The 15,278-nt window shown below is 37.6% G+C and overlaps 1 protein-coding gene and 1 long non-coding RNA gene across 2 annotated transcripts in view; one reads left to right on the forward strand and one right to left on the reverse strand.

Moving 5' to 3' along the window:
* Nucleotides 1-4,289, reverse strand: part of LOC107098521 (alpha-(1,3)-fucosyltransferase 7-like) — a 13,437-nt gene extending 9,148 nt beyond the window's left edge. Inside the window, exon 1 of the mRNA XM_015396251.1 lies at nucleotides 4,037-4,289. The gene's annotated coding sequence lies outside the window, so the exon portion shown is untranslated. The remainder of the gene's footprint in view (nucleotides 1-4,036) is intronic.
* A 9,640-nt stretch (nucleotides 4,290-13,929) lies between these two features.
* Nucleotides 13,930-14,865, forward strand: LOC107098522. The gene is made up of 3 exons (XR_001481887.1): nucleotides 13,930-14,077; nucleotides 14,163-14,250; nucleotides 14,711-14,865. It is a non-coding gene; the product is annotated as an uncharacterized LOC107098522 (long non-coding RNA).
* Nucleotides 14,866-15,278: the final 413 nt, after the last annotated feature.

The raw sequence follows: 15,278 nt of genomic DNA on the forward strand, positions 1-15,278 counted from the left end.
TTTTGTATCTCTGCTTTCTTCCTGTATCTCTGCTTCTGTCTCCTTGAACCCAAGTCGGCCTAGATGGATGGCCGCTCACACTGAGCCTGGTTCTGCTGGAGGTTTCTTCTTGTTAAAAGGGAGATTTTCCTCTCCAAGTTCGAAAGTTTCGAACTTGGAAACAAAGGATTGTTTTTTTACGTTTTTGGAATGCATACCTCGTATAGTTTTGCCTAATATTTTAGAGCCAATGAATAGTTTGTAGTGCCGCAGGCAATATTTAATTGGATATATGCCTATAGTTGTCTATGAAATGCTTTCTCTGCTACTCTATGTTGAACAGGAGCTATTGCAAATAAAATTTCCTATTGTTGGACAGTACGGACATATGTGACTGGTACATGCAAATGTTGTCATAGCTATGGGTTCATGCATGAAACCATCTCACTCAGAGATATATCTTGGTGGTTAGTCATTCTGTCATTCACTGGCTAAGCAGTTGTGGCTTCCAGCATTGCTCAGTCAGCCCCTTGAGCCAGCAGCTCAGACTAATAAGGCTCTGGCCCACCAGGTTCCACAACACCTCCATCAAACTCTGATGACAAGGAATGTGAAAAAACCTCATCCTCATTACATAACTTCATAACTTCCAGCCTCGCCCTGCTGTCAAATGCCCTCACTCACACGTCTAAATCAAGATAATGATAAATGATAAAAAAAATTGTCTTCTCAGAAAAGAGAAACACAATGCCCACTTTACAATTATTAAAAATAACAACAAGACAGTTTGCAGTGCTCCCCCTACATTTTGACTGCATGCTTGTTTTTGACATGTGCTGTTTGAGTTTGCTGGATCTGGCTGCATGCTCTCAGCTCCACCCACCACTTCCTTTCAAAGATTATTTTAGATGTAGGTACTGTCTTACTGATCTTCAGATAGTAAGCTGTAAATCCTGCTTACTCATCTAAAATACTGTAGAAATATATTTTTAACGGTGTCCGTAATATATCTTAGGTCACTTATAGATCCTGTAGCCTTAGGTTAATAGTAAACCTTTTTAAATGCTTTCAAATCTTAATTCTTTTCCTAATTTAGCAGCTTGTGTTTAAGCTTACATTCTCTTCCTAACAAATAAACGATTAACTAGTTTACTTTATATCTGAATCTAAATTATCAGTGCTTTTGTCAAAGCTGGCTGCACAGAAACCGTTTTTATTAAATTAGTTATTGTACTATAATTTACTTTGTGGATCAACTTTCAGTGATGTAAGCAAGAGCGATACCCCCTGATGCCACATCCCGCGACAGAGTTTACTAAAGCATCTGACTCCATCTAAACAGTATCTTTAACCAGTGACCTGCGGATTCTGTGAGGCAAGACAAGTGGGCTCTCAGCTGAAGGCTACGTCGTACCAACCAAAAACCCGTCCAGAGAAGAGTCTATGTTGGCTGGTTGAATCAGATTGCATCCTGCCTACAATTCAGAAGAGCTAAATGTAATACCTTGTTTTTTAAGGGTTTCAAACCAGATTGAACTCAGTGTATTGTGAACCCGCCTGCTGAAGCAGTTTAGAAACTCCATTTCTGGACAACCCATGAAATAGCCAGGCCCAATTGTTGCCACACGAGTTCTGAACTGTGAAACCACCAGACCCTGTTCCATCTGTTCCACTACTGTTTGGGGCTGTGTTGTTGCTGCATGGGCTGCTGTCACAAAGCTATTCAGTGCCTTGAAGGAGCCCTCCTCTTCCAAGCCAACTGTGAGGGACAAAATTAAGCCCTGCATAATTTTATTTTGTGGTTTCCATCAGAATAATTCAAATCTCTTCTAAAGCTACCTTTTGCAAGAGCTGTTTTCCTGGGCCGAATCGAGGCAGACTTCTTCCCCGGAACATGATCAACCTAATCGGACCAAGCGGAACCGAACACCCCGCCTCCTCCATTACACAAAACCAACAAGTAAACATAATTTCCCCTCTTTCATCTGATGCTTAATAGATATTCTGCTTGGGAGAAAATAGGTAATCACTATATAGGGCCCTATATAGCGGTTACGCCATTTTAGGTGAGTTTCTAAACGTCTAGTGAATGAAAAAGTTCCCACAATGCACCTTGAAAAGTAGTGATCATCCATGGTCACCAAATGAGCAGATATATCCCAGAATGCTGTAAGTGGAGAGCTCTCCTCGAAAAGCATTAGTGAATTTGTTGTCACAGTGGCCCGCTGTTGCCAGAGGGCTGTCGCTACCCGTCAACCGCGACTAATAATGAAGATGCCACAGGTGGGGGAGGAGGAGTTAATTGACCAACAGGGAGTGAAAAGTAGTGATCATCTGTCCGAACCGTCAGTTAACTGTGTTCACCATAAAGGCCACTATATAGTCCCCACTCTATATAGTGATTGAGGAATCTAGAGTTTAGGGCAGATGTTCAGACACAGCCTAAGAGTTCTGAACTGAATGCTAATGCTCATTGAGCCTGACTGGATGATGCATGCTGTCTGCTTCTGCCTGCTTAATTCCTCTTTTTCATTTAATTGAAGTGTTAGGCTGGACTGGCATAACTGGCCAAACACTACTGAAAATAGCTTTGTAGCTATTTTGTAGCTATTAAAATAGCTTTGTAGCTATTTTCAGTAGTGTTTTAGCTTTTAGCTATTTTCAGTAGTGTTTGCCTAGTAATCCGCTACGATAATACTGTGTGATTATTAGCTAATAAAGTTACCATTGTATTTTAACCTGTGGTCTTTTGGGTTTTTTTTTATGTAGTGAATGATTTATCACTTCACTAGGTGACAAAGACAGATTTCTTTGGTTGGTGATTAATAACTCTGCCGGTAGCCATATTATAAATTATAAAACTGGTGAAGGCAGCTGGATTTCAAAAGCCAATCTAGGAATCCAACCTTTCTGTAAAACAATAACAACCCTGGTGTAAGAGAAAATGTTAAAAGTTATAATCATTCAACCAATAATCATTCATAATCATTTTTACACTCAATTTAAATGATCTATAATTTACCTATAGCTTTCAGATATAGTTATCTAAGACATTCATTATCTTCTGGTGAACTTGCACAACATTTAGATGAATATTGATTATTAATACAATGTAAGATTTATTATTGAGGTGATGGTGCTAAAGAAGCACAGAAGAAAGCAGATATATGACTAGACAATTCTAGCTCTGCATTCAAATTTTAAATCCTATTCTAGTATGTCAGAAATATCTTTTAAGAAATTTTTAGGTTAATCCCTTGAATTTCTAATATAATCAATTTAAATATATCATTAATTCACAACAAATGATAAAATAATCTTTTTAATTGCTCAGGTATCTTGGTTATTGGTTGTACCCTGTCCTGCTTATTTGACCCAGGACTAGCTAGGCAAAGTAATCCATTTTGTTTTTTGGGCGCCAACGCCCACTTTGATCTACATTTGGAACACTAACATATATTAATAGGACATACCTTATTCTATGGTCTTGAGCTTTTCACAAACGTAAAGCATAAATTAAACCAAGAAGCAGACAGAGAGATTTCCTTCCCCTTTTTTAAAAGTTTATATGAAAACAAAATAAATATAAAATACTAGCTACCAACAAAAAAGAGAGGAGATCATAGTTTAGTCAGATCATCAAGCAGACAGATAACATTTCAAAACCCTTAAAAAGTTATTTCAGTGAGTAATATATTTCTTACAGCAAACAAATTCATAAAATTTCATTTTATATTTTCCTTTTTCTCTTCATTTCAAAAGACCTTATTTTTTATCGTGCCTTAATATTTCCTCTAACCTTTTTTCAGTAAAATCAACTCAGACCAGGAAGTCATTAAAGATTTTAATCTACAAGCAAAAAGCTCCTAATCTCAAAATTGTGGTTGGAATTTTCTAATCATTTCATAAACATTATTTAAACACGGTTATTTAACTTACTTACATTAGGTTTTTTAGTACTTTAGCTTCATTGTCACAGACGCATGCGAACAACAGAATGAACAATCATACCGCAATGACCGAAATCACACATGAAAGACAAGCTTCAACCACTTACCTCAAAAATGACGAATCGGAGAAATTGCGATAATCAGTTTAAAACCAAAATCATAATTTGGTTGCTGCTGGTAGTGAGCTATCACTGAGCGTTAGCTGGATAAATACCCAGAAAATCTTTAAGAAAACTGAATTAAGGTGTCTAAATATACTTTAGCTCTTTACATCAGATATGGAGTTTGTGTCCATAAATCATTGCCCTTCTCGATTCCTTCCCTCTATCGTAAACTGTTTTTGCTGAAATTCCTGCTCTTTTGTCGACGCTATCACCCTGCTTTGTGTGTTTTAACAATATATGTGTGCAGTAAAGAAGAAAGAGGAAGTGTGCAATGTGATTTACAGGAGAGATGGGGTAACACAAGGGGGATCATGAGCTACTGAGTCATGGAGGTGACTTTTTAACTCTAATAAAAAGGTATGGTTCATGTTTGACTCCTTAAATGGTGAGAAGTACAGCATGAGTAAAGGGTTAGGTTTGATATCTTTAAAAGTTTTTTTGTTTTGTTTTTTTGGGGGACAAAGCTGCTTGTTGTTAATGTTGTTTTTTTGTTTTTGTTTTAGAGAATCTTAAATTTTCCATTCTTTAATTTCTTTCCATCCTTTACTGACAAGAAAATTAAAACCAAGGGTTGTTCAACATTCACCCAACAAGCTTGAGAAGGACCCTTAAAATCCTTTGGAAAAACAATTTCTAAGGGCTGATTCAATGAAAGATAAACTGCATTGCTACTTGAATAAAGATATGGACCATTTCAGAAAAAAACATTGTGCTGAAAACTAAACATTGTTGCTTTGATGTAATGTTCTGCGGCTGCTTTGCCACTAGACTCGAGGGCCATTTTATGATTGAACCATACATTCAGGTAGGCTTGGGTCATAACTAAACATTTGTATTCATTGAATTATCAGCCTTTTATTGTGAAATCTTTAGTTTAATTTCAGTTAATCACAGATCAATGTCTCAAGGGCATATTTCAACTGGTAAACTACCTGAAAACCTGAATTATAAAATATTGTTTGGTAAAACCAAGTAGAGGAAACAGGCGTAAGGGAAAAGGTGTGGGAGCTTTACTTTGTGAACAAAAAAAAACAAACTCCACCAACTGAAACAGGATGCAAAGCAACCACAAAAATCTAAAAGGAAGTGCAACCAAAGCAGCTAAAACCACTGAAAAATACAGAATAAAAGAACCTTAAAAAGATGACTAGAAATATATGTTTAATAAAAGGCATCACCATGTTGTTATCTGTAAGCTTTGGGCTATTCAGAGAGTTTAAACTCAATTTAATCTGTCATGATCGCAGCTCTGGTTGCTTCTCTGATTATTCACTTCATTCACCTGTCTTTCCCTCCCTGCTCTCTAATTATCATTTATCTTATTCACCTGCTTCCTCTGCTATATATACAGTTCAGCCCAGCGATCGGCGCCAGATCATATTTGTGAATTTCTTATTGTATTCTTCTATTCATTAGTATTTCTTAGTTTATTTGTGTAATCTTAGTTTTTTCGTGTAAGTTATTCATGTTTGTTTTATAAGAGTTGTTATGTTCCTGGTTCATGTCCTGACTCTTGGAGGCCAGTGGAGTGAGAGGGTTTAATGTTTGTCTCCTGTTGTCTGGCTGTGTTTCAGCTCTTCTCCACTGAGCCCTCAGGGTTTTGGCTCGGAACGCAGGGAAGGTCTGTTTTAATTCCAGTAAGCCTGGCTCCCAGGTGGAGACCAGTTTAAAGTTTGGCATTTATCCTGGAACCATGTCTTGTCTATGTTTCTCTCTACCACTAAGTATTCCTGTCTTCATCTGCGTGTCTCTGTATGAGCTCGAACTTGGACTGATAGAACTCTGAACCTGCCTTCACGCTCTGAGGATTCCTGGAACCCTGAATCGGCCTGTTCCTGTTCGGATCAAAACCCCTGATCGAGCTACGGACTTCTCGGAACTGTCCGGTTCTGAACTGTTTCTCTGACCTGGATCGTCTCATGCCTGCTCTCTGGGGTTGCTGTATTTGGGATACTTTGGAAGGCTCAGAGATAAATCTGGTTTGCCAGTCCATCGGCTGGATCCTGCCTTCCTCGGAGAGGATAGACTGAACTGTTAAACCAGGTAAGTGACTCACATGGATAATCATCGCCTTTCAGGACATTGCCATCACTTACCTGTGTTTCTCCCTCCAGAGTGTGTTATTGGACGGTGCCCCATCCCACTTCTTCAGCCACTGTGGTCGCTTTTCCTCAGCAGCCCGCGTCCCGTTCTATTCTGTTTTATTATTATGTTTTGAGACATCCCATTATCTGACTCGCCTTGAATGCTGGGTCCATCTGTCCCGTTTGGTGACAGAATCTTTGTAAAGTTACTTTAAAATGTTTTGTAAGTACAGCGGCTGCATTTAGGGCTGCAGCTAACGATTATTTGGCAAATCAATTAGTCTGTTTGTTTTTTTTGATCAATAATCGGATAGCTACAGATTTCTTAGAGAACATTTTCAAGAATTTATTCCAGGCAAAATTCTATCTTTTCCAATTGAGCTCTGGATAGAAAATATTGACAGACTTTTTTTAATCTTAAATGCAAGATGTTTGTATATATGTTTTTACAATCTTGGCATAATTTCTGCTGTAAGTTTGCTCTGTCAGCTATAGGCAAAGTCTCTATACTTCAGTTAACGATTAATCGATTACTAAATTAGTTGAAGATTATTTCAAAACTTGATTCATCCAATTAATTTTTCAGCCCTGGCTGCATTTGTATTAAAACACCATACATTTTGATGTTCCTCTGTTACTGTAATGTAATTTTGTCATTTTTTCTAAGATTTTTTTCCCAAGTATAACAATGTCAATGACTGTTATGTTATCTGTTTTATAAAACTGGGAGGCTTGTTTGATATGACACGGTTAACGATAAGGACAGATAATGGGCAGAAAAAAGCCTTCCCTGGAAATGACTTAGTTTATTTAGCTATTTCCTAATGTTTTAATGTTACTCTAGTATAAACATTAAGGCCTGTTAATGTAATCACCCATGTGAGGCTGCTGTTGTAAGAAGAAAAAAAGCAACAAAAAAAAGAGCAGATAAAATTATATTTTTACAGTGCTAGAGCTGAACAATAAATGTATTTTTTGCATTCAAAGTTAATATCTTTAAGCTATTTATATCTGCCAGTGCTGAGATTTTCCTCTGAAACTTTGCGTTGATTTCATAGTTGCCTTATTCAGAAGCTACCACCAGGGGAAGACATTTTTCTTTATAGTTGTTAGTAGAAACTTTCAACTTAGTATTTTAGCTGAATGAGGAAGTTTTGTTGGATCTGTTGTCAGCTTAGTTCATCTGAAGGGCATCATGGTTGCATCTAATATAAAATTAAACCTCACCTGCTTAACTCTTTCCATCTCCCAATTATCATTCATCCACCTGCAGGTTTCCCTTATATTGGGCTCAGTTCCAGTTATCAGGGATCATTGTTTGCTGTTTTTCTGTTCCCTGTTTGATCTGTTTCTCCAGTCAGTCAGTTTTGTTAATTTTAGTTAGTTTCAGAGTTACTGTCCCTTTTTCAGTCAGGAGTTTATTCTTAGCCAGTGTCATCAGGTGAGTTATTTCACTAACCAGTGGTGAGAGAGTTTCAGCACTTTCCTAGTGATACTGTTTTCCTGATTCCGTTCCCTCTCATCCACTGGCCCTGTCTTGTCTGCTCGCCTGAATTTCTGTTAGACTCCTGCTGGATTTTGCCTCCAAGATGCGTTTCTGTCTGAGCTGGATGCTCGACGCACGGGACTCTGAACATGCCTTCGTGCTCTGGATTCCTGGAACCAAGATCTGTCTGTTCCTAAGTGTACTGTACTGTTAAACCAGGTAAGTGACTCATTCTAATTATCATCTTTCCAGATGATCGTGATCACTTACCTGTGTTTCTCTCTACAGAATCAGTAATGGGTTGCACCTCGCCACCTGCAGTCGCTGCAGTCACAGTTCCATAGCAGCGCATTTCTGTTCTGTCTGTTTTTGTTTTAATAAACATTTTGAACATTCCTATTGCATGTCTCACCTTAAATACTGCGTCCATCTGTCCCGTTTTATGACATGAACTAAATGATTCTATGTTTAGATTTCAATTTACCAAATAACTTACCCAAATTCATAATCGCCCCACTTTATCCTGGAGGGGGTCAATGGGACGGCGGCCTCAGCAGAGATTCTCAGACTCCCGTGTCCCCAAACACCTCCTCCAGCTCCTCTTGGAGCAGCCTGAGGTGGTCCCGGGCCAGTTGAGAGACATTGTCCCTCCATTGTGTCATCCACTAGGCCTCCTCCCAATGGGCCGTGCCTGGACATGCCAAATAAAGGAACAATATCCGTAAATATCTGCGGAATTGTTTACTTCTAGAAACGTGCACACATCTTGCAAAGTCTTTTTTTCTTTAGAACTGGTTAAATATCCACTCTGACCTCCAAGTCTGTTCAAAATTCAATTATGTCTCATGTGCTGTACCCTTTTTTTTGACCCATGACTGATTTTTAACCACAGTCTTCAACATTTGGTACTTATTTATAAAATATTTGTCTCTCCCTTCCTTGTTGGCCTTTTAAATTTTAGAAGAGGTATAACACAATTATAATGTGTGAAGGTGGTGGAAGAGTATAGAAACCTCTGTGCTAACCTTGGTAACAGATTGGCAGGATAACCAGACAGAACACACTTGACTTCTTGAGAAAGATTAGGTCCCTCAGTGTTTGCAGTAGGATTCAGAGTGTGGAGAGTGACATTTTCTGCCATTATCTGCTGGGGTAACAGCATCAGAGCAAATTATTTATTTTTAATTAAATTGAGCTCAACAAGCTGATAGAGAATCCGGCTCTTTTCAAGGAACTCCTCCAAAACCTGTTGAGATAATTTTATCAAGAAAGCTTCTTCATAAAATTAACATTTTGGAAAATGGTGAACATCCTCTTTATCAGATAACAGTATTACTGGGGGTGTCTTCAGTGAAAGACTTCTCCAAGTCCGCATAAGACCAACCACTACAAAAGGTCCTTACTACCTACAGCTATTCAATTTTCTTATGGCAGTTGTCGGCAAACCAAACTATTTAAAGAGCCATAATGGGCAAAAAAAAACATATCTGTCCTGAGCCGCAAAGATGTAAAAGTCTTATATAAGCCTTGTATGGCAACATGGGCTCTAAGTGTATCAGCCCACTATAAATGCCAGGACTACGTTGGCTTACATATATAAGCATTCATAATTACATTTTTAGCCTACAGTAGTGCAAATGTAACATGTGACTACTCTGCTGTACGATGTTCGGTGCTTTAAGTTTAAATTCCATCACAATATTAATGTTTTAGGTTTTGTTGTATTGAATGAAATTATAAAACACAAACAGGGAGAACATGCAAACTCCATGCAGAAAGACTCTGAGCCTGGAATTGAATGTGGAAACCTATTAATGCATGGCAGCAGTGCTACCAACTGTGTCACTAAGCAGCCCAGTTAGAAAAATTCACCGGTCAAAAGTGACTAATGAATATTCTTCAACTGCATAAAAGTATAGTCAGTTCAAGTGCGGGTGTCTGTTTTCAAAACTGCTTTATTGTGCAGTAAAATCATATGCATATGAAAAACACGAATCATTCTTTTGCATAAATCCATATAACTTTTAGCTGAATAACTGGTATGGAATATTTCTTCACATTGATGTGGCCCCTTGGTTGCTAACTTAGATGATGGTCAGAAACTATCTAGTTCATCAAAATGAATTGGATAGAAAAATATTTTTTTGCTACGAAGAGTCCTCAGAAAAACAGGTAAACAATATTTATCTGCAGCATGTCACAACGAAAGCATTGGGGTGTTGTGTCTGAAGCATGTGATCATGATGTCAAATGTTAGCATCTTAAATGTGACTTCTCACAGGTAAACAGCATGGCCAACAGTGAAACAGTCCACCGCGTGAGGTGCAAGGAAATTCCTTCTCAGTTACATATGCAGGATTACACCATCTGTTGACGCAGGAAGCACAACCCTTTTCTGTAGTTTTGCAACTGAAGTAGCCACGTGTAGTGCTAAAGAATTGTTCCATATTTTTGTCCTCGTCTGCTCTCTAAGCTTGACTCTTTTATTTGTCCATGATGACATTTTTCTGTGATATTGAAGTAAATAAATTATTTGAATTGCTTTCTCATTGCCCCTTAAAACAATTCTATGTCTTAAACCCTTTCTGTTTTATTTAAGATCATACTTAGAAAATGGAAATCTCCATCTGCTGCTGTCACATAACTCATCTGTTGTATCCATGGTATGTCATGAAAGAGGCTATTGCCAAAACTAAACAACAGAACTGTGTGAAGCAGCTTTAAAAGGGAACATTCTTTTCAGATGGGGCTGCACGGTGGAGCAGTTTGTTGCACTGTTTCTTTGCAGCAAGAATGTTCAGGCTTTGATCCCTGGCCCGGGGTCTTTTTGCATGAGTTTGCATGTTATCCCTGTGCACACGTGGGTTCTTTCTGGGTACTCAGGCTTCCTCCCACGGTACAAAAACTGTAAGGTTAGCGGCATCTCTAAATTTTTCATAGGTCTGGGTGTACCTCAGAGTGAGGACCATTTTTCCAATTTCACAATCAAATTGAGGACCAGTTGTTGCAAAGTGAGGACATTTTGAAGGTCCTCACATGCTATTTTGCTAATGGTAAGGTTTAGGGCTAAGGTGTCAATTGGTTAGGGTTAGGGTGAGGTATGCATTGGTAATGGTTAGGTTTATGGTTAGTTTTAGGGTTAGGGCATAAAAAAATGGAAATGACTGAAAATCAATGGGAGTCAACATGTGGTCCTCACTACAATGGCAGAACAAGTATGATGCATGTATGTGTGTGTGTATGGTTGTATGTCTTTGTGTGTCTCTGTGTTGCCCTGCGTCAGACCGGCAACCTTTCTGGGTTGTACCCTGCGTCTCGACCATAGACTGCTGGAGAAAGGCACCAGCCCCACCATGACCCTGACGGAATTAAGTGGGAGAAGATGGATGGATAGTTTTCAGATTAAACTGACAAATCATCACTTATAAGAACCACCTCCATCTACAATAATGGATACCAGCTTCAGCTTTTGCCCATTTCTCTATGCAATACAGCTTAACCAAAATTAGAAAGAATAGAGATCTTCTGTGGAGATACATTTCATGTCTTGCCATAGATTCTAATCTAAACAATTTTCTTAACTGTATCTTAACTGTGTTTTTACAATTGATGTCCTACTATAATCTTTGTATTAGTCTTAATACAAAGTATTAATTGTTAATTAATCTATGGTGTCCTCCACATGGCTGCGTGTAGTTTTAAGCTAGACTTGTAATGTCTTTCTTTTAACACAGCTCTCCTACTGAGGCCTGCATAGAAATCAAACATGTTAATAAGATTAAAATGCATACAGGTGGACTATGGTCATGAAGCAGGTGTCCTCTAAGTATACTTTCTTGCACTGGATTTTATTTAGGGGCATTAAATTATAAGTGGGTGAATCCATATTCTTTCAGTGATTCAGATTTTCAGTTTTTTAAGTCTTAAGTTCAAAAACCGTCCTCATTTTCTTTGCAACTCTCAACTGTGAACTCCTTTATCCAGGTTGATCCCATTGAATTAAAGGGTAAATGATAGTTACAGTTTTAATGTGATAGAAAAGTAAGAAAGAACAAAGAGCATGAATACTTTATCAGGGTACTCTCTGCATAATATGACAATTACAAGGCTCTTGTGTTTTGTTTTTTCTTACAAGCTAAAGGAAAACATTTCTAACTTAGAGAATTAGTTAGAATATGTCTGTATCTTAATACACCTGTTCTACCTAAAGTCATCGGAACCTCTTTCAGTAAAATAATCTTCAACACACAGTTGTCCATACTAGAGATAAACTAGGTCCTTTAAGGGCATTGAGTTTTTTTTTTTTTTTTAACACTGTGGTTGTTTTTTCCCCTTTGAGATGTGTTGTGCTTTCTTCATCAAGAACCGAAAGCAGGAAGTTTTGTAGCAGTGCTTTATTTGGGGATTACCCCCCTGCTAAAAGGCCTGAAACGTGTGATATATTTATTCTAAATAAGCCAGTTTGCTGCTTCAACGTGTGAATTCCTGAGCTCAAAGTCACTGATCAGTGACAACCACACAAACACACACCCTCTTCACTGATGACAGTTGTCTGAGTAGTATGTTTACACCTTTTAAGGATGTTCTACTCACCCTAAACTTGCATTCTTGCTTCTTATTGAGTTGCTCTGGCTTTTTTTTGTTTTTTCCTTCTTTTCCATCTCCCAAAAAAAAAACTCTGCTTCAAGTGATAGCCCCAAACATGTGCTCAGGCAGTCTTGAAAGTTTGAACAGAATTTAAATGATCAATTAAATGGACTAAATACAGTATCAACACATTGAACAAAGAAGTTAACTAAACCATACTAAATTAAAAAGTGAGAAAGAAAAAACTGAGATTCATTTAAATTGTTTGAATAAAACTGTTATTTTTTGTTCACAAAAACATGTGCAAACAACTGAGCTGTATTTTTTGGCAGTCATTCGCAGTCATTTGACTTCTAAATGTATTTATACCTTTTGTACATTCCTCATTTATTTCACACCATGTCACAACCAAAAGCTATGTTTTGTCGCAATCCTGCTTGGCAATAAATCTCATGCAACTTATTTTTGTTCTTAAAGTGGTGCCTAGACATAAGAAAAAATGCATGCAGGAGTTGAGCTGCAGAGTGGATTATCCTGGCTGCACCCTTGAAAAACCTGCCAGACCCTTTTTGTCTGTGACCAAACCCGAATTTCCTACTTTTCCAAGATTGCTGTTGTTGAAAGAAAGTCAAATCAAGTCCACTTTGCTCAGATTAGACCAAGATTTGGCCTACATGTGAAACATTATACATAGCACATTACCCTTTAAAATGGTGGTGAAGACATCAAGTCATTTATGTGTTTCTCATCAGCAGGAGGAGGAAAGGCTGGCAAAGCCGACTAAAAGAATAATAAAAGAATAAAGGTAATTTAAAAAATGGGTAATTTGAGCTTGATTTACAATTTTGAACACTATCCTTTACCCCCACTTAAAACATTTTATTTGGTGTATGACAGAAATAAATGCATTTAAACGCATTTAACAAGCTTAATTGTTTTACTTTCTCTTTGAGAGAAAGGATTGTAACACCATTTTTATTTCCTAGTTTTGACAACTGTGATACAGTTAATCAAACATACCTTATCTATTAATCTCCAACCCCCTAATGTTGTTTTGTCTGTCTGGGCTCTCTTCATCCTCCAGAAAACAAACTCCCTTATTATTTTCATTTAAATATATTTATCTTAGTTATCCTGATTATTAAAAGAATACCTGATTTAATTTAGTTCCTTATGTAGTCTTAGACATGCAACTCAAATGTTTTTGTTTTGAGAATCAATACGGAATTTGGAAAATTGTCACTTAAATGTAAAGCACCTTTTGATTGGAACAATCTTCCAAAGGCAATTGTTGCATTTGTGTTCACTGATCTGTCGAGAAACAGCACTGGCATCAATGAGTGCAAGTACGGTACTGACTACATCTTGAGTAAAATAAACATCACCGGTCATACTCTGTTTTACTGAGAGAATCACATTACCTATTAGCAGACTTATAGTTGCAACAGACTGATTAACTGTGATTCCATGTAAGTTACCAAAGTGAATCTGTAATTAAAAAGAAAAAGAAAATGTTTCAAGGCTAAAAGGGCCCAATTTCCTCCAGAGAATGTGCTGGAAGGCAGAGTCAATAGATCCTGATCTGCTGGTCCAACTGGTAAAGCCAGTGGGGGCGTAGACTGTCACTTCAAGCTTAAGAGGTGTGGTTAGAGAAGAACAAAAATATAGTAATAATAGGAACAGGTGCAGTGTAGGCTGCAGGGAGGAGAAGAAGTGGGATAAAATAATTCAGGTAGAGTGAGTTTAAAGCTATGACTTGTACCCTTTACAGCCTTTAATTACCCATCTACTGTAGGAACGCACCTTGTTACCAGTTTTTCCAGAACCGTAAGAATACGTTTTAAAGTATGTGTCAACTGAAGGATTACCACATCTTTACAATCACAGTTTTTCCTTATCTTTGCATGAACAGCAACAAGACATCGTGAGAAAGCAACAGGGATACCAGGCAAAGAGAAAGGAAAATGGCTGAGGCTCCAAAGATTGAGCTCTTTGTTAAGGTAAGATCATGAGAACGCGTCTTTTACCGACACAAGTTGAAATAATACAACTAGCTCTGTTGAACGTTGGTCATAGAAAGTTTGATTTTTTTTTTTTACCCCATTTGTAACTGACAGTTTCCTGACGGTTAGTTGGTTGATTGAGATAATATCACAATATGATACAGCATAGATAAGAGGAAAGATACAAAACAAAAAAAATTTGTTAAATATCGATTATCTAGAGTCCTTTACTTCCATTTTTAATTTGTTTTTAGAGCTGTTGTAAAACCTCAAAACAGATCAGGCTTCATTAGGTTACCTGTACAGGTATCTCTGTTTAGTCAAATTACAGACGGTTTAGTCACATTATAGATCAAACAGGTGGCAGCTTTTCAAAGAAAATCAGCCAACATTCCATTTTAGCTTACGCTTTCACATCTATACGATTTCCCCTCACGGTGTGCTTTGTCTTCATCAGGCCAGTGATGATGCTGAAAGTGTTGGAAACTGCCCATTCTGTCAAAGGCTCTTTATGATTCTTTGGCTGAAGGGGGTTAATTTCACCCTGACCACCGTCGACATGAGGAGGTAAGAAATATATTTTCTCAAGAGCCCCATCTTTGTATGGGTGACATCACAGTCACTGCCTGAAATGCAATAAACCAAAGATTTTCTTTATGTCACTATAAAAACTGAGATATAGACTGACTGTTGTATAGAGAATCTGTCTCTGTGGTGATTTTAAGAGAAAAGAGTTTTAAAACAAAATACCATTTCCTGTTAATGGAAATGATTATTTATTAAGTTGTGGTCATGTGGGGTATCAGTCAGCATCCGAGGCAAACTGTGATAAAATGTTCTTAATACAAAGAAAGGGATTTTTTTATTTTTTTTTTTTTCAAGGAAATCCTGTAACAATAATGCAAAAAATAATAAATGCAACCCTGTACTCTCTGTTCAAACATAATGAAATAATCCTGAAGAAATACTAGATGAGATTTAGAGAAGCTTGCTGCTACAAAGGGCACACAAGTTGAACAGAAAGA

This window comes from Cyprinodon variegatus, unplaced genomic scaffold, assembly GCF_000732505.1.
Source record: "Cyprinodon variegatus isolate N-32 unplaced genomic scaffold, C_variegatus-1.0 Scaffold785, whole genome shotgun sequence".
NCBI classification, from domain to species: domain Eukaryota; kingdom Metazoa; phylum Chordata; class Actinopteri; order Cyprinodontiformes; family Cyprinodontidae; genus Cyprinodon; species Cyprinodon variegatus.